At 51.8% G+C, this 20,502-nt stretch overlaps 1 long non-coding RNA gene across 1 annotated transcript; it reads right to left on the bottom strand.

The window, feature by feature from the left end:
* Positions 1-293: 293 nt before the first annotated feature.
* LOC142929147 (uncharacterized) lies at positions 294-17,504 on the bottom strand. Its single transcript, XR_012945330.1, has 3 exons — positions 17,384-17,504; positions 16,266-16,361; positions 294-3,377 (listed from the first exon to the last, which is right to left on the bottom strand). It is a non-coding gene; the product is annotated as an uncharacterized LOC142929147 (long non-coding RNA).
* Between the last annotated feature and the right edge of the window lie 2,998 nt (positions 17,505-20,502).

Below are 20,502 nucleotides of genomic sequence, written 5' to 3'. Positions count from 1 at the left end.
AGATTTTCTTCCATCGTCCTCCTCTGAACCACACCTCATAACACAAGGTGAACTGAAAGACCTTGTCAGGGTTTTGGAACTACCCAAGATTAAGTCAGAGATGTTGGGTTCCAGACTGCAGCAATGCAATCTCCTGGCAGGTGATGTTAGGGTTTCCATGTCCCTTTCTTCTTCATGGAAGGTGATGTTAGGGTTTCCATGTCCCATTCTTCTTCATGGAAGGTGATCTTGTAGCCTGTAACAACATCGATGGTGTGATGGCAGCCCTCAACATCGTTCATGATCCAGATAAGTCGAAACTATTCATTTATTCATCGAAGATGAGTCTTACATATAATAATATATAATGCATAATGGCAATGTTTTGCCATCAATTCCAGTTAGTCATGCAGTCTATATGAAGGAAACCTATGAAAACATTAAACAACTTTTGAGGTGCATAAACTATGATCAATGTCAGTGGCAGCTTTTTTGCTTGGTCTGCAGACTGGATACACAAAGTACTGCTGTTTTCTCTGCGAATGGGAAAGTCGTGCGAGAGATTCCCACTACATCAAGATAGATTGGCCACTCCGACAGGGAGTAAAATCGTTCAGCATCCACAACTTGTTGAATCAAGGAAGATTTTGTTACCACCCTTACACATCAAGCTGGGTCTGATGAAGAACTTTGTCAAAGCCATGGACAAAACACAAGCAGCTTTCAAGTACCTCCGTGGAAATTTTCCAAGGTTAAGTGAAGCTAAGATAAAGGAAGGAGTCTTTGTTGGTCCTCAGATTTTTTGAACTTCTTCGAGATGATGCATTTGACAGTGCACTGCGTGGTAAGGAAAAGACGGCATGGAAAGCCTTTCAATTAGCGGCAACACATTATCGGAAACAACAAGGCAGACAACTACAGGGAGTTGGTGGAAAACCTCCTCAAGGTATACATTAGCCTTGGTTGCAACATGTCACTAAATATATTTTTTTACACTCTAATCTATATGTTTTCCCACCAAACTGCGGAGCAGTAAGCGACCAGCATGGCGAGCGATTTCACCAGGACATTGCAACAATGAATAAACGCTATCAGGGCAAATGGTCACGTGATTGGTACCCAGATCCTTCCCGAGGATTCTGGAAGGTGGACGTGGCCAAGGGCGGAGCCGGCCACGCCACAGAGAATATAAGCCGGGTCCTGAGAGGGGACCAGGGTTGTTGTTCATCCTGGATGAAACCTTCGTCAACGTTCTCCGTTCAATGAGTCTCCAACACGTGGATTCGTGCCGAAGCTGTTGGTCCTGGTCCGTAGTAGCAGTTACGTGGTGACTAATGTAGTTAGCCTGGTGGTCACCACCATAGGTTGTTATTCTGTTAAGGGGAAAGTTACCCCATGGGTTGGAACTGAATAAATATGCTGCCTCCAAGTCTACGTCTGCGACTCAGTTGAACCCATTACATACGTACAAAGAAGTTCAACATACATACAACAAAGTTAAACATACATACAAAGGAGTTCAATATACATGCATGCGAAGATGTTTAACATACACAAATACAAATAAGTTAAACATACATACGAATAAGTTCAACTTACATCTGTAGTATAAGTGAGTCGGAGACGAGGTTTGTAGAGGCGCACACAATCTCGCCTCGCATACTCTACAGTCGCTAGCCTCATCTTGGTTCTTTCGGTAAAGTCACGTAGAATGGAAACAAAGTAATACAAATACAACATAATAAAATAAAATTCTCACGACGTTTTGGCCACAACACAAGTCGCCTTCTTCAGGTGAAGGAACAGGAACTGTCGGGACGACAGCGCTTCAATGAACGCTGCTAAGATTCGTAGCGTCTTTTAAGCTAGGTGAGAGAAGTGAAGCGCCTTAACAAAGGAGTTTACATATCAAACAGGAGAATTTAGCATTGAAATAGCTGAGGGATTAGCGTGTGACTGGTCACAGAAATAGCTATGTTAAAGTCAAACTTTACATATCAACAGAGGCATTAATATATGGATGCTAAAGGGCTGCAACTACCCAACTATCATACAGTAAACCGATGTGAAAAAATTAAGTCTAAATTTCATCAATATAATAAATGTACTCAATATATTCTTCAATAAGCTGAGCTATTAACACAAAGCAACTGGGTATACACGACGCTATATAATGAATACCACATAGTAAACCAATAAAAAACTAAAATATAAACTACCTCAATGTTATCAATAAACTCTATATACTCTCCAATCAGCCGAGCCACCAACAATAAGTCGTTATATATAACAATGCCATATGGCGAAAAAATGGGTGGCGGTCTCTTCCCCTCAACGCCAGCACCACGGACAGCGACGAGCCCCGTTCAGACGGACGAGTCCATCCATGCTCGGAACGGAGGAGGGGGGAGAGAAACAGCCACGATGCGCTGTTATACTCCATGTTATAAACCATACCATTAACCGTGGTGTGAGAGGTATTAAGAGGCAATGCCAGCGAAAGAGCTGCGGTCTGAAGGTCACCGTAAAATACAATTAATTAAGAACCGAAATGGTTTAAAACATCTTTCAAATCGTTACTGTCTACAGGAAAGCTACTCATACAGATGCTTACTTGAAACCGGATTCCCACCACCATCCATCCCAGAAGAACTCCCTCATCAAGACTCTATACCATAGAGCCCAATGCATTTCCGACCAGGGACACATTCCAGCCCTTTAGCGTCCATATACTAAATGCCTCTGTTGATATGTAAACTTTGACTTTAACATAGCTATTTCTGTGACCAGTCACAAGCTAATCCCTCAGCTATTTCAATGCTAAATTCTCCTGTTTGATATGTAAACTCCTTTGTCAAGGCGCTTCACTTCTCTCACCTAGCTTAAAAGACGCTACGAATCTTAGCAGCGTTCATTGAAGCGCTGTCGTCCCGACAGTTCTGTTCCTTCACCTGAACAAGGCTACTTGTGTTGTGGCCGAAACGTCGTGAGAATTTTATTTTATTATGCTTTATTTTTATTACTTTGTTTCCATTCTATGTGACTTTACCGAAAGAACCAAGAATATGAATCCCTGCAGTCACGAAAGCTTTAAATCGAAATTTAGTCGCTAGCCTATACACAACACTAGCCATCTAACACTGACAGCACTGACCGAGACAGCTAACAGGCGATCTAGCAGCGCAATGTCGACTGAAGACAGCAGCGATGATGGCGACGAGACGACAGCGACGATCCAATCCCAAAATCGGCAGCCTCGAATTCCCGTTCTCGGCCACTTTTATGCTACCAGCGCGGCCTGGCTCCGCCCTGGCCGCGCCTCCCTTCTCGAACCCACCAGCAGGTTCCAGGGACTTCCAGATGGGGCCCTCCATGACCCTTGCCCGAGTTCCTCCGCCCTGCCGACACACACAGCCGTGTAGATGCTCACAAGGGCGTGTGTACTGTTTGTCCACCGCAGTTGCCGCTGCTGGTCACCAGCCGGCGCTCTTACACTACACATCCAAAGAAGTTCAACGTACACACAACGAAGTTCAAGATACATACAAAGAAGTTAAACATACATACATACATGCAAATACGTTCAACATACATACTAAGAAGTTCAATAGGGTACAAATAAGTTCAATATAGTACAAAGAAGTTCAACATATACGCATTATATCATACGGTCAGCTAGCAGTGCATTGTGCCCAACCCCACGTGTGTTCGTCACGGTCAGTGTGACGTCTTGTGAGTTCGTTCTCTAACCCACGTGGCGCCTCTTGCTGTGCGGTGACATTCCAAGCAGTGCAACCCACGGCTCCACGCTTCTTTGTGCACTCTTCAGCTCTCGATCAATATTCCTCGGCATTGTCCAAGTTTCCCATCGATACGTCATAGCAGATCGATTGTAACGAGAATATATATTTTTCTACGAATAGATGTAGCTATTGAGCGGATGAAGTAAGATTTCACGTAGATTAACCCCGTCGTCCGCTCCCCGTGTTGGCTAATCGTGCGCGGAATAAGTTGAAACTGCTCGATGATGTATGGGAGTCTGTGATCGATGGCGCGAGTCGTGTTTTTTTTCTTTCAATCAGGAATGGAAATAAAAGATTGACTTCAAAATGATCTGAAACTTATGTCGAATACCCGCTTACATTCGGCACCGGAAATAAAATTAACTTTATTTAGTGAACATCAAAACCAGAGTATAAGAAGTGAGTGGTGTTTGGGCATGACAGAAGACCCAAGCACCATACAGTGGGAAAACACAGCCACCGCGACAGTCACAAGACCAAATCACTCTACAATCAGAAAACACAGCCATGCTACAGACAGCAGACAAAATCACTCTACAGGCAGAAAACACAGCCACACTACAGACAGCAGACTAAATCACTCTACAGGCAGAAAACACAGCCACGCTACAGACAGCAGACCAAATCACTCTACAATCAGAAAACGCAGCCACACTACAGACAGCAGACAAAATCACTCTACAGGCAGAAAACACAGCCACACTACAGACAGCAGACCAAATCACTCTACAATCATAAAACACAGCCACACTACAGACAGCAGACAAAATCACTCTACAGGCAGAAAACACAGCCACGCTACAGACAGCAGACCAAATCACTCTACAGGCAGAAAACACAGCCACACTACAGACAGCAGACCAAATCACTCGACAATCAGAAAACACAGCCATGCTACAGACAGCAGACCAAATCACTCTACAATCAGAAAACACAGCCATGCTACAGACAGCAGACCAAATCACTCTACAATCAGAAAACACAGCCACACTACAGACAGTAGACCAAATCACTCGACAATCAGAAAACACAGCCATGCTACAGACAGCAGACCAAATCACTCTACAATCAGAAAACACAGCCATGCTACAGACAGCAGACCAAATCACTCTACAATCAGAAAACACAGCCACACTACAGACAGCAGACCAAATCACTCTACAATCAGAAAACACAGCCATGCTACAGACAGCAGACCAAATCACTCTCCAATCATAAAACACAGCCACACTACAGACAGCAGACCAAATCACTCTACAATCAGAAAATACAGCCACGCTACAGACAGCAGACCAAATCACTCTACAATCAGAAAACACAGCGATGCTGCAGACGGCAGACCCAAGAACCTTACAGTCGTAAAACACAGCCATTCTACGTATGTATGTTGAACTTATTTCGCACCGTACGTAGCCAACCGTGCTAATCGGAGGTGCGAGGTACAGTCATTATATTTGTGCGCATGATGGGCTTCTATGGCCGTCTGGAACGCTCTTCCCTCCGATATTAGGAAGCCACTGGAGCTTTTCACTTTTAATCATATGGATTGAAAATAATTTATTTAGAACTTTTTTGGTGTTTAGTTTGTTGTTCATCAGTCGCCTTCGTCTCCCCAGTGGCGATGTTTACACACCACACCAGGTACTCATTTGAGGCTGAGTCGACCTCGGGGGAGGCCCATGACCGGTTCAGATAATTGTCACTGGTGTTTGCCGTGAGCGGAAATCGAACTGGGGTCACAGAGCACGTAGTAGCGCAGCACGCTAACCGCTGCACCACCACTCCCCCCACAACACTGCTCAAGTTATTTTACGAAAGGTGAGAGCGATTTCATCATTCGGGGTTGTATTTTTTTATTTAAAAAAAAAACTCGACTGAACCTTAAGAATGCCGAGTACGACTGCCTTTAAAAAAAAGTGCCGCGCGATGTGGCCCTGCATATCCACGGCTTTGGCGCGTGTGCGCTCAAACGGATGGGAGAGACGGAGTAAATGGGCCTGACAGGTTGCGTTCGTTACTTCCTAGAAGGAGCCAGCGCCTCCCCATCGCCCCCTCCGTCCCTCAACCACCCCCCAGGTAGAGCAGTCTTCACGCGGATGTACATCGCTAATTATTTATATTCTGCAGTAATTGGGTAAAATACCACCCCGGTGTGTGTGTGTGTGGTTGAGCGCTGCGAGTGGGAATCTGGGGACGTACGTATGCATGTATGTTGAATTTCTTTCGCACCGTACGTAGACAACCGTGATAATCGTAGGTGCGGGAGAAGGACAACAAACTAAACTAAACACACAAAAATCAGCTCTAAAGGAATGAGTTGCATCACGACGTCTGATGACCCAAAGCAGCAGACCACGACGTTCATCTACGGGTCTGTCATAATTGCACCGACAACGTTGGGAACCAGCGATGAAAAATGCGTGCTCAATACCACGGCGAGCCGTGTACACTTGGAATTGCATCGAGAGGCACAGAGAGAGAGAGAGAGGTGGGGGAGGGGTCGAGATCATGAACGGAAGTTCATGACATCATCCGAAGTCTTCAGAGCATTAAGGGGGCTTGGTCAGGACGCGTCACGGCCACAGAGGATAACGACGATGACGAAGGCCGATGGTCAAGGATAGTAACGGAGTGGCAGCCAAGGAATGGAACAAGTCCCACGACGAGATGGAGCGATGCAACCAAGCGCGATGTGCTGGGGCCGGTGGGGTGGTGACTTGGCGAGGCCTTCATCCAGCAGTGGATCGATCGTGGCTGATGAGTAACGCGTTGCCATCGGCGCGCTCCATTTTGCCAAGTAGAGAAGGGGCGGTCAATGAAGAGCAGTGCGGTGCCGTCGATAGGGTTTGAAGCGGGTTATTAATGAAACACGTGTTCATGATGATAATGATCGCTTCATCCTTCCCACGCAGTCTCCCCGAACGCCGACGCACTCGTTAAATGGTTAATTTGGACTAAAGAATTGGGCGTCAAAAAAAAGCCCCGCGATTACTCACGTTGACTTTTAAGGGAACTTGTGCTCAGACCTCGTTGGCCTCTCTTCATTGGTGCGTGTGTAGTGGTGCGTGCGGTTGTGTGAGGTTGTGTGTGTAGTTGCGTGTGTAGTTGTGTGTGTGTTTGCTTGTGTGTGGTGGCGTGTGAGTGGTAGTGTTGTCGTGAGCGGTAGTGGTGATCGATAGTGCAGCGGTTAGCGCACTGCGCTATGAACGCGGCTTTCCCGAGTTCGATTCCCGCTCACGGCCAATACCAGTGTGAAGATTATCTGAACCGGTCCTGCGCCTCCCCTAGGTCGACTCAGCTTCAAATAAGTACTTGGTGCTGTGACGGCCTTCATAGGTGCTCGCGAACAACACTTGCCTCAACAGTCTGCTCAAGGCTATACGGAGGATCTTTGTAATTGGTTGGTTTTGTGTGTGGTTGTGTGCGTGTGGTTTTGTGGCGGGTGTACATCCAGGACCCCGTTCAAATCCACAGTGGCATGGTCTCAACTACTGTAGCTAATGGAAGTTGCAAACGAGCAGCTGGGGTTGGCATCGTCCCCCACTCCTCCTGATGCCGAGGGGAAATGTGGCGAAGTTTGGGACTGTGGCTCATGCAGTTGCGAAGCCTGCTTTGGGTGCACGGTCCAAACTTCTCCAGAGACCCTGGCTGACCGAGGAGCTGTTCCGGCTGGCTGAGAAAAAGGCCCACTTTCACCGTCTACAGCATCCCACGTCAAAGAATGAGGAGGCTTACCGCAGCCTTCGCTAGGAGGTTCGGAGAGCCGTACGAAGCTGCAAGGATGGGTGGTGCTCGCGGCTTGCTGAGGATATGGAGTCTGCCTCAGTAGCCCACGATCACAAATCACTCTTTAACGCCATCAGAAAACTAACTTGCAGCGCCACACCTACAGTGAGGGAAAAAAGTATTTGATCCCCTGCTGATTTTGTAAGTTTTCCCACTGACAAAGAAATGATCAGTCTATAATTTTGATGGTAGGTTTATTTGAACAGTGAGAGACAGAATAACAACAAAAAATCCATAAAAACGCATGTCAAAAATGTTATAAATTGATTTGCATTTTAATGAAGGAAATAAGTATTTGACCCCCTCTCAATCAGAAAGATTTCTGGCTCCCAGGTGTCTTTTATACAGATAACGAGCTGAGATTAGGAGCACACTCTTAAAGGGAGTGCTCTTAAAGGGAGTGCTCCTAATCTCAGCTTGTTACCTGTATAAAAGACACCTGTCCACAGAAGCAATCCATCAATCAGATTCCAAACTCTGCACCATGGCCAAGACCAAAGAGCTCTCCAAGGATGTCAGGGACAAGATTGTAGACCTACAAAAAGCTGGAATGGGCTATAAGACCATTGCCAAGCAGCTTGGTGAGAAGGTGACAAAAGTTGGTGCGATTATTCGCAAATGGAAGAAACACAAAATAACTGTCAATCTCCCTCGGCCTGGGGCTCCATGCAAGATCTCACCTCGTGGAGTTGCAATGATCATGAGAACGGTGAGGAATCAGCCCAGAACTACACGGGAGGATCTTGTCAATGATCTCAAAGCAGCTGGGATCATAGTCACCAAGAAAACAATTGGTAACACACTACGCCGTGAAGGACTGAAATCCTGCAGCGCCTGCAAGGTCCCCCTGCCCAAGAAAGCACATATACATGCCCGTCTGAAGTTTGCCAATGAACATCTGAATGAATCAGAGGACAACTGGGTAAAAGTGTTGTGGTCAGATGAGACCAAAATGGACCTCTTTGGCATCAACTCAACTCGTCGTGTTTGGAGGAGGAGGAATGCTGCCTATGACCCCAAGAACACCATCCCCACCGTCAAATATCGAGGTGGAAACATTATGCTTTGGGGGTGTTTTTCTAAGGGGACAGGACAACTTCACCGCATCAAAGGGATGATGGACGGGGCCATGTACCGTCAAATCTTGGGTGAGAACCTCCTTCTCTCAACCAGGGAATTGAAAATGGGTCGTGGATGGGTATTCCAGCATGACAATGACCCAAAACACACGGCCAAGGCAACAAAGGAGTGGCTCAAGAAGAAGCACATTAAGGTCCTAGAGTGGCCTAGCCAGTCTCCAGACCTTAATCCCATAGAAAATCTGTGGAGGGAGCTGATGGTTCGAGTTGCCAAACGTCAGCCTCGAAACGTTAATGACTTGGAGAAGATCTGCAAAGAGGAGTGGGACAAAATCCCTCCTGAGATGCGTGCAAACCTGGTGGCCAACTACAAGAAACGTCTGACCTGTATGATTGCCAACAAGGGTTTTGCCACCAAGTACTAAGTCATGTTTTGCAGAGGGGTCAAATACGTATTTCCCTCATTAAAATGCAAATCAATTAATACATTTTTGACATGCGTTTTTCTGGATGTTTTTGTTGTTATTCTGTCTCTCACTGTTCAAATAAACCTACCATTAAAATGATAGACTGATAATTTCTTTGTCAATGGGTAAACGTACAAAATCAGCAGGGGATCAAATACTTTTTTTCCCTCACTGTACCTGGTCTGTTGCTCCACACAAAGCTTCGGGTCTTCTCGGCTACGATTATGCCCTCTCTTTTCTATGCTTGCGAAACTTGGACCCCCGCTGATGGAACATCTTCGCCAGTTATAAACATTAAGGCTGGTCTACCTACAATCCATCTTGGGTTTAACTAGGCTGGATTGTGTGAGGAGCTCACAAATCCTTCCGGCAAGGCTGCGTTGGCTGGGTCATGTGGCCTGCATGCCCAGCCACCGCATGCCGAATCAGCGTTTGTTCGGCCGGATAGACGGGGGCTAAACGGGCGCGGCACGGACTGGGGAGGAGATGGAGTGATGTGGGACAAGAGGACGTGGAGCTGAGTGGACTTAGCCAATGACCGGTACCAATGGTGTCAAGATCGGCCTCTGTTGAGGAGACTCGTGAAGGATGCTACTGGGCAGTTGGAGGTCGTCGCCCTCCAGCAACAACGGATGGGGGTAGAGCAACGTGGTGACGTCACCGCCTCTTAATGGCTAATGGCGGTTGTTGCGTGATTGTGTGTGTGTTTGTGCGATTGTGTGTGTGTGTGATTGTGTGTGGCTGTGATTGTGTGTGTGGCTATGTTTGTGATTTTGTGTGTGGCTGTGATTGTGAGTGTGGCTGTGATTGTGTGTGTGTGGCTGTGATTGTGTGTGTGTGGCTGTGTGTGTGTGTTTGTGACTGTGTTTGTGAGTGTGTGTGTTTGTGAGTGTGTGTGTGGCTGTGATTGTGATTGTGTGCGGCTGTGTTTGTGAGTGTGTGTGTGGCTGTGTTTGTGAGTGTATGTGGCTGAGTTTGTGAGTGTGTGTGGCTGTGTTTGTGAGTGTGTGTGGGCTGTGTGTGTGGCTGTGTGTGTGAGTGTGTGTGTGGCTGTGTGTGTGGCTGTGTTTCTGATTGTGTGTGTGGCTGTGTTTGTGAGTGTTTGTGTGACTGTGTTTGTGAGTGTGTGTGTGTGGCTGTGTTTCTGATTGTGTGTGTGTGGCTGTGTTTGTGAGTGTGTGTGACTGTGTTTTTGAGTGTGTGTGGGCTGTGTTTGTGAGTGTGTGTGGCTGTGTTTGTGAGTGTGTGTGGGCTGTGTGTGTGGCTGTGTGTCTGTGTTTGTGAGTATGTGTGTGGCTGTGTTTTTGATTGTGTGTGTGTGGCTGTGTTTCTGATTGTGTGTGTGTGGCTGTGTTTGTGAGTGTGTGTGTGTGTGACTGTGTTTGTGAGTGTGTGTGGGCTGTGTTTGTGATTGTGGCTGTGTTCGTGAGTGTGTGTGTGTTTCTGTGTTTGTGAGTGTGTGTGGGCTGTGTTTGTGAGTGTGGCTGTGTTCGTGAGTGTGTGTTTCTGTGTTTGTGAGTGTGTGCGCTGTGTTTGTGAGTGTGTGTGTGTGTGGCTGTGTGTATGTGTTTGTGATTGTGTGTGATGCGGAGTGGTAGTGTAGCGCTACGAACCCGGCGGCCTCAGCTCAATTGCTGACCATGATTACCTCGTTTTGACTCGACCTTTGAGTGTAAACATCAGCACAAAGCCGACCTCGGCACGGTCCATGCCAACACCACCGCCGTGCCATCCCAAGCCAGGTGCTCGCTAAGTGCTCTCGCCACAGCGGTCGATGTATGCTCGAGGGACGGGGACTTCGGTGCGAAGTCGCTGTGCGCGAGCACGCGTCAATGCTACACGTGTTCGTCGATTCAACACGTGCTCGTCGATTCAACACGTGCTCGTCGATGTTACACGTGTTCGTCGATTCAACACGTGTTCGTCGACGTTACACGTGTTCGTATCTGAGCACGAAGAAGGACCAAGGGGGCGCGCGCTGAGCGCGGGGCGGGGGTCGTGCACGCGAAGATTGTCGAGAAGGAAGGAAGGAGGAGGAGGAGCGGTCACTCGGCGATCTCTGGCGAGCACTGCGACTCTCGTATAGTCGACTCACTGCATCGCCCTCGTTGGTCGTTTTAATCCCCCACCTCCCCCCTCCCCGCCACCCACGCTGCTCTCCCCGTGCCACCCTCCGCTGAGCTCCGTGATCAGCGCCGTTCGCGTCCAAGCCGCTCCCGCAGTGCTGGGGGTGCTGTCGTCATCGCTGCCTTAATTTGCGAGTTTGAGCCGCAGTGTCCGGAGGGGAGGAGGAGTTCGGGGGGCGGGGCGGGGCGGGGGGAGTGGGGCCCGCTCTGCTCAACAAAAGCGGCGCCTTTAATCGGATTCCCGCGGGGTCGGCCGAACGAGAGCGCGCCGCTCGGCCTGCGGTCATCACTCGCCCGCGATCCTAGGACACGGCACGGCAACAACAACAACAACACCACGGCACGAACCGCAGAGTCAAGGCTGATTGGGCCGACTCCCCCAACATTGGCACAAGCACGTCTGGGCAATCTTCTCTCATCTGCGCTGGAAAATTGGGTTGCCTTTCGTGGTTGGCCGTTTTTTCCACCCCATCCCATCCCCTCCTAAGACGATTTACCCAACATACGTTTCCCAGATTGTCTTCCCATTTCACGACATTATTCCCCAACTCTCAGCTCAACATTAACAGGCGAGTTGGCAGATAGCTCAGTAATGCGTAAAGCATCCTGTGGAAAAATCTTGCTCGCGGTTCGTTTATCTGGATCAGAGATCGCGCACAGCTCACAATCAATACTATTTTTTTTTAAACAAAATGTTAAACTAAACTAATTTTTCTTTACCAAGAAAGGCCCACTGAGCTATATATATATTTTTAAAGAACAGATCGCTAACAGCACTTGCCCCAACAGTCTGTTAAGTCTATACGGGGGATCCTTTTCTTTGGGTGAGTGAGTAATTGAGTACGCATTGTTTTGGCCTGCACTGTGGTGGTAGAATGTTTATTTCACCAGGTAGGGCCCACTGAACTATGTAGCTCTCTTTCAGAAATGACCTGGCCACAAATGATAGCTCCACCGAAGTGGCTTATCACGTGGAACTTCATCGCAGCCAAATATTCTAAACGCGTGTTTCCAAATGCGGAGGGAAAGACCGGAGGACGCCGGATAAAAAAATCCACGCGACCACAGGGAGAACATGCAAACTCCAAATATACAGGCGTCAGGGTCGGGATCGAACCCACGACCTAATGCATAGCAAGCGAGGGCGTTAACATCACAGGGGTCCCCGGTTACCTCTTGCGAGGATGCGCCCTGACTCTCCTCTGTACCACAGAAGTTGCAGCGCTCATGTATGTGTCAGCCTGGCGGCTGAAAGGCGGCCAGATGGAGCTGCCTCTTAATATCGACTACGGATAAGAGAGCACGCGTGCACCGTGTCACGAAATAATCACGAGCGCCATTGCGGATGATGTCGGTAATGAGATTAATAAGCGCACAATTCGCCTCTGTTCCGTATTTGTCTTTGCGCCTAAAATATACAATTAAAGTATATGATGTTAACACGTTCCATCGGCCACAACGGCCTTCTGGAAATTGGTTGAACACAACCGGGTTTTTTTTTTGTCATTCATCATCTCATCAGCAGAGTCGTGCTTGCCAAAACCAATGCTCTTTTCCTCCGGTGGGCCTGCACGGCCGATGCAGGGAGACGAGTGGGGGTGGGGGCGCTTGGAGGTGGTGGTGAGTGGCGGAAGTTTTGGTATAGGGCGGGTGGGGGAGCGTCACGTGCACCGCTAAATTAATTCCTCCATCAGAGCGCGGCGTTACGGCCGTGCGCTCCTCGGTGCCCAACACTGGGGCACAGGGGTCGGGGGTGGGCGGTGCTGGCCGCGATTTTCGGCCCAGCCGCCTTTCACCTCTCCCGGCTGCGCGCGGCTCTGCACTGCAGCCCCGAGCGCACCTCGGGGAGGTCCTTGACGGACGCAGAGGCCAATTTAAGTACGCTCGAGCATTTGGCCGGATCTCGATTGTGAAAACGCCTGCAAACCAGGGCGCACCCCCCACTGCCCCCCCATCTCCCCCGCATGTAAGCACCGGGGGCCACCGCTCCCCCTTCCCCCGCCCAATCGTGGGAGGGGGGATGCGATGCAGGGGGTTCGGCGACACACCGAACACGTGGCGATCACAGCCGCGTGCGCCAGAACCCCCCTGCCCCCCCCCCCCCCCCCCACTGCTGTCCACGGTCTCACCTGCACCCGGGCTTCAATCACCGCCGTACCGCGGGGAGTCCTCAAGCGGTGCCTAGTTAACGCGCGCTGTGTCAACCGCTCATTGTAAATTCACCTCGCCGCGTGTAGATGGCCCCATTTTCTTCTCGCCGGGACCGCTGGGGTACCGGGAAGGGGGCGGGCGGTGGGGGCTGGCCTTGAAGCCGCGCCCGATCGTACGGCCCAAACCCTTAATTACGCGTTTGTCTCCCTGCCCGCGAGGCTCTTAATGGGGCCATAATGGGTTGGCTGTGGGGGGGGGGGGGGTCGGTGCGGCGCCTCCCCTCGCACGGAGGCGCTCCGTCACTGCCGCGAGCGCTCCTCGCAGCTCCGTGTTCCCGAACCCAGCTCCTTCAGCTCCCCACAACTGCGGCAAACGGGGGCGCGCCCCACAGACCTCCGGCTGCTCTCTAAATTGAGCGCATTTCTACGAATGCCACGGACTATCAGGACCCCACCCCCTCCTCTTCCCGAGCGGTGAGCGATCTCCGCTTGCAAGGCGCCGCGATGCCCGACCGGGGCGCATCATCCACCCCCCCACCCACCCACCCATGCCCCACCCGCTCCCATGGAAACGTTCCAAACGACGCCACGTGGAGACTCGAGGTCACCTCCGCCCGGAGTCCATGCGATCGATGCCATCGGCAGTAGTGAGAGCGTAAAGCGGCACCTCGCAGCTGGTGCTGGGAGTTGGCAGCCCCGGCTCGCACGTGGAGCCGACTCGGGTAGATCTTCGCTGCAGAGCGCAGCGCACGTCCACTCGATGGTCCGGCGATCACGGAAAACTCGCGCCAGTCAATCCCCAGAGCGCCCACTGGCTCCCTCGTCACGCGTGAGTGACCACTGCTATCGTCGTTTGGCTCTCTCGTGAGCTTGACGCCTCAATACTCCGCCCATGTCAGCCTCGTTATACCAAATCGACTGATCTATAATAATAATAATTTACATCTATTTGTCAGGCGCCTTCCACTAACGTCCCAAGGCGCCTATCGCACCTTTGATGGGTTCCAACTTCATACCGCGGGACCAGTCGGTTCACCGTCCTCTGTTTCCCCGCGCTCGTCGACTCTGGTATTCTCTCTCTTCATCTCCCATCACACACTTTCCCAAAGTGTCTTGCGTAAGTCAAGACACCCGTTAAATATTATTATAATTAGTATCCCCACCGTCGTTAGTGCTTTTAGTTGCTGGTCGCTCTGCGTCATAGGCCCCTGTGGGTGCCCTTGCGATGAGGAGGCAGCCACCACGCGGAGGAAGAGGTCGTTTTGAGATGAACTCCGCGTGTCTCTGCGACCTCCTCCTCCCCACTCTTTCCGCCTCAATCCCCTCCCCCATCCTTCCACCCTCCCCCTCTCCCCCTCCTCCACCCTCCCCCCATCCTCCTCTTCCTCCTCCTCCCTCCCCTTTCCAGGGTGGCGCCGCTCACGTTGAGACAATCGGAAGTTGTCCCCCACCGCCCTCCTGGTGCGCGTGTGGGGGGCTGCGCAACCTCAGGGCCGCGACGTTCCTTGGCATTTAGCGCGTAAACATTACCCGGCGTGGGTGTCTGCAGTAAGTGGCGGCGTCGACGAGGAGGAGGACGAGGAGGAGGACGAGAGGGGGGGTCGTTGTTTGTTGTTTATTGACAGCGGCTTCCCCCCACCGCGTGGACACAACGAGCTGGGTCCACGCTGCGTCTGCGTTTCTTCTCAGACCAAAACGCGCCACCCCCCCCCCCCTCGAGCCGCCTTCAAATCCCTGGCCTCTCGTGAAGCCCCCGGGACATCACAAGTATTCCTTGGGCCTCAGAGTAAGATTCCAGGAGGAAAGTGGGGGGAGGGGAGATAAAGGAGGGAGTGAGACTCCGTGAGAGGAGAGGCCTGAATCCGACGTCGCTTTTGAAGTGTCGCTTTCTGTGAATTGCGTTTGATTCTCTTCGCCACCGTAGCGACGCGCGCGGCTTAATGAGTCCGCTCGGTTCCGCGTCTCATCTCCGCGGTGCCAGCTGCTCAGTGGGGCGGCCAGACCACGCGTTTTGCGATTTTACGCGAGCGAATAAATGAGCAGCGCGCGTGAACACCACGAGGGCGAGAGTCGGAGCGGTCTGAGTCGCAGCGGCTCCGAGGGCGGCGTCGGTGGCCCTCGGACGCCGCGTGGTGCCGCGAGTTCTGCGGGGTTCCGAACACAACGAGCAGCGACTGATGGTCAGGAAGGTGCCCCCCACCCCCTCCTCGCCCACACCCTAACAACTTACTTTTTTAAAACTTTCTTTTAATTAGGATTTTCTTAAGGTGTTATTTTTTTTTTATCATGTCTTTGCTCGAAATTTGTTACAACGTGATTTTATTTCGCCTACAATTTCACTTTTATCGTTCATGCCTGTAAATCACTCTGTACCGCATTCTGTTGCTCGAATAGTGCGATAGAAATAAAGTGTGATTGATGGATTGATATTGTGAAGCGAACCCAGTCAGGGGCCATCCATTTAGTACGTACCCATGGAGGGGCGAGGGGGGGGGGTTAACCCAAATGCGTACGCTTGCGTATGGGGGGGGGGTCTACTGACAATGTACGCGTAGGAAACGGGGGGGGGGGGGTTAAGCCTCGATAATAATTTGTCTACATTGGCCTTCATCTGAGTTAGATAGTCCGGCGGTGGACTATCTGTTTGCTTAAACACGTTAATATTATTAATCCTTGATTGTTTCAGCGTGGATTAAATATCGGCCGTTCTATAGGATTCGGGGGGGTGTAAAAAGTCCGGGTGCGTACAGGGAGGGGGGGAGGGGTCACGTTTTGATAGATTTTTGCGTTCCTACTCAATGGCCCCTCAGGCAACTCGGCTCAAGATGTACGAAGCCTCCCACCCACCCCGCACCCCACCCACCCCGCACCCCACCTGTGGCGAGATGACACGGGGAGGGGGGGGGGGTCGGGCCTCGTGGATGGAGACGAAGAGCGACTTTAGCGCCAGGAGACAGCTGAGTGCACACCACTGCATACACAATGCATATATAAACCATTACACGCACTCGCGCACACTACTGTATATATATAAAAAACACGAAATTCCCCCGTGTAGCCTACGCAGACTTTTGGGGCAACTGCTGTTGGTGAGCAAGGGGGCGAATGGCCAAACGCCATGCCCGGCCGCCTTTGTATCTCCACCTAGAGAAGGCCCAGGGCGGGTTCAAATATTCACCATTGCAATTGGTCGAATTCGTAGCGTAGTGCGCTAACCACCACACTACCGCTTCTCACATTACTATAGACTATATATACATACACACACTTCACTGGCGTTATTCTCATGGTAACGCTGACTCTCACATCACGTGGGAATATACATGCAAATCTTTCATTTCCCCTCATAATATATATATATAACTACGCGCAGTGATTAATTACCTGCCGCTGTGTGATCGGCTAACGGCAGAGATGCGTGTGGCGCGCGGCCCATGCGAGGCACCATGGCAGTGGTAAGCGAATTAAACATTGGGGCCGTGTCTGCAGCGCGCAGAGGACAGACGCGCTCCGCGCGGGTACGCGCGCACGTGTACGCGCGCACGAGTACGTACACGTGTAAATGCGCACGAGTACGCACGCACGGGTACGCGCGCACGGGTACGCGCGCACGGGTACGCGCGCACGGGTACGCGCGCACGGGTACGCGCGCACGGGTACGCGCGCACGGGTACGCGCGCACGGGTACGCGCGCACGGGTACGCGCGCACGGGTACGCGCGCGCGGCACGGCGCAGATGATGTAAGCCCCGACCCGTGGCCCCGAATCGCGGCACCGCGCGCCCGCCCCACGCGGGATTAGGGGGCCGGGAGCGCGGCATTGATTGGATGCGCCTTGATCTCGCTAATGAAAAAGTGGATTGAATTTCAATAAAATCGGCAAATGAATTTCATTGAATAATTTTTCGATTTCCCGTAAATGGCTTGAATTTGTTACCAAGACCCCTCACGGTAACGCGTTCCTGACCGCGAGATGAAGAGGTGAGCCGCTCACCTCCTCCTCGGCCCCGCACGGTCGAGTCGCCGGACTCCGTGCAGGTGAACCCCCGGCAAGGGGGGACTCCCCGCAGGACTCCTCCCGAGTGAACACCCCCCGTGCCCCCCCTCCTTCTCTCTCCCAGCTCCCCACTCCCTCTAGCCCCTCCCCCGTGCCCCACTTCCCTCCCCCAGCTCCCCACTCCCTCTAGCCCCTCCCCCGTGCGCCTCCGACTGAATCAGACCCTCTCCATCTCTCTCCTCCCATTCCTCTTCAGCACTCTCCTCATCTTTCTTTCACACGCCCTCTCTCTCTCCTCCTCCTCCCTCTACACATTTGTCTCTCCTCCTACCGTTGTCTCCCCACTTCTCCCGATCACGCTCATCCCCTCTCTCCCCATCTTCCTGTAACCCTCTCTCTTCTCGCCTCTCTCCTCATCGCTCTCTCGCCGCCTTTCTCTCCCCGCGTCTCTCTCCATCTCTCTCCCCCCCCCTTCTCGACGTCTCCTTCCCGCTGTCTCCACGGCTCGACCCCTGGTGGACTCGCCCCTTCTCCCCTCTCGGCGGGCCGCCCCTCTCCATCGTGTGCGCGGCTGATTGGATGTGCAAAAGAACATAGTTTGAGTGCAGAGAAAAATACGCGGAGGAGAGACATTGTGTGCGTGTTATTGTGTTATCTCCGCTCTCCACAACGACGCGAGTGACTATATCGATTGCCGAACGCGACGTTTTGGGCGACGATCCGTTCTCGGGGAAGGCTTGGGAGAAGCCACGCGCACGTGCCGATGTCGTCGCCGTGACGCCTCTCGACTGTCACGCGCATCGCCGCTCCTCGCTGCCCGCCTCCACCTCGTGCTCGGAGGTCACGCTCGGCCGTGACCCCTCGGCCGTGACCCCTCGGCTCGCCCTGCTCCCGCGCGCGGCTCTCTCGACCGCTTTCCTTCTCTACGGCAGCCAAATTCTGTCGGAATTAGCGGCATTACCCCCCCCCCCCTCTTTCACCCCCTCTTGCCTTTCACCCCCTCCCCCCTTCCGCCCCCACCTTCCTCCTCTGCCAGGCGGCCCCGCAGACGCAATAAAACCTGCGAAGAACCAAATTAAATATGCATGAGCCGAGAGGCGTGCAGCTGAGGCTGGCGACGAGAGATGTTGGATCGTGGTGGTGGTGGTGGGTTTGGTGGGGGGGTGGGTGTAAGGGTAGAGGGAAGGTGTCGCCGATAATGGGGATTTGAGCGTGCACCTCATCACACATCATCATCATCATCATCCCATCACCTCCACGTCACCACCTCGACATCACCTCGTCTGCTAACGCCGGAGTCGAGGCGGGGACGCTCCCCACGTCCAGGCTGCCCGTGGTTGCGTGGCCCCGGATCCTCCCGGCGTGCACTTTGTGGGCGCTGTTGAACTCTTTCACTTCAGCATCGACTAAAACATAAATTAATCAGTAAGTTAATGAACGCGTTTAGTTCACTTCGTGTTGTACGGTGCACTACTCTATTTGAATCGAATGTTGTATTCGCGCGAGCAATGGACATTGGGGTTGTCCCCTTCTTCCACTTGATGCGCTGAGTTTTCGCAGGCGCTGCAATTAACCGTTACCTGCCCTGTTTTGATCCAGCAACCCCCTTGCGAATTAGACGTTCGGTCGTAAGGGACTATCACTTGGTTATTCATTGAGAAAAAAAATACACCTACAATACTGTATCTTCATAACCACTGCACGCAATTATCGCACTGCTGCCCAAGTAGCTGACAGCGATAGATTGGACTGCTGCTGCTGCTGCGTGAGTGGGTGGCGACTGGGGGTGGTTGTGGGAGCGGTAGTGTCGCGGTTAGCGCTACGCTGCTCTTGGAACCTGGCGACCCAGGTTTGATTCCCGCTCACAGCCAACATTATTGACGATTATTTCAACCGGTGATGGCCTCCCTTAGGTCGACTAAGCCTCAAATGAGTACCTGGTGCGATGTGTAAACATCACCACTGGGGAGACAAAGGCGGCCGGGCGTGGTGTTGACCACTCATCTCCTCTTGTGCCGTTCCGGCCCTCAAAGGTGCTCGCTAACAGCACTTGCCTCAACAGTCTGGTAACGCAACACGGGACATATTTGTCTTTGGTGGTTTTGCACGTGGCCTCTCGTAATCCAGCACTACTGTGGAGCGCAGCAGCGAGGCTTGGTGGATCACGGCGCACACACACAGAGACATCACGGCACACACACAGAGACATCACGGCACACACACATAGACATCACGGCACACACACACAGACATCACGGCACACACACACACAGACATCACGGCACACACACAGACATCACGGGACACACACACACAGACATCACGGCACACACACAGACATCACGGCACACACAGAGACATCATGGCACACACACACAGACATCACGGCACACACACAGACATCACGGCACACACACACACAGACGTTGTTGTGAAGCTCCCTTACCGTGGGTGGGCGTCGAGGAGGTGCCGTGCCCTGGCTCGCCCTCAAGAAGGCAGTGGAGCAAGTGGACTCATCGCCATCTGTTTCCATCTGTCCGGGGATAGAGCGTTGCTCCCTCGCGCAAGGCGTGGGGGGTTTTCTCCGGGTGCGTCGACTTCCTCCCCACTTGTAATAATAAACACAACTCAGCCTAATTGGCGGGAAACTTCTGAATACACTTAAAATACAATGTAGCAGCAGGAGCCTCCTGAAAATTAGTTCTAAGGCTCACCGTGGCTATTCTGTACAGATAAATGAGTAAGTAGATGTTAAATAAATCTGTGCTCGCTTCTTGCAGAGTGACCAAATACTCCTCGGATTCCCAAAACACTGTTAAAGTGCCCAGTTCGGTCCGCTGTAGCAGGGCGCTGTGTAGTCACAGCCTCGTGTGCCTTGCCGGGCTTAATAGGTGCTCGCTAACAGCACTTTCCGTAAAAGTTATACGGGGGATCTTTGTCTTCGTGTGCGTGTGTGCCCGCTGGAACCAGGGAAAGCGGTGGTGGAGTGGTTAGCGCTACGCTGCGCTACCAACCTGGCAAACCCGAGTTCGATTGCCGCTCACGGCCAACACCTGTGACGATTATCCGAACCGGTCCAGGGTCTCCCCTAGATTGACTCAGCCTCAAATTAGTAC

Source organism: Petromyzon marinus, chromosome 25, assembly GCF_048934315.1.
Source record: "Petromyzon marinus isolate PM22_M1 ecotype Great Lakes invasive population chromosome 25, UKy_Petmar_22M1.pri1.0, whole genome shotgun sequence".
Taxonomy (NCBI): Eukaryota; Metazoa; Chordata; class Hyperoartia; order Petromyzontiformes; family Petromyzontidae; genus Petromyzon; species Petromyzon marinus.
Note: the sequence above shows the minus strand (reverse complement) of the source record. Positions and strands in the feature narration are given on the sequence as shown.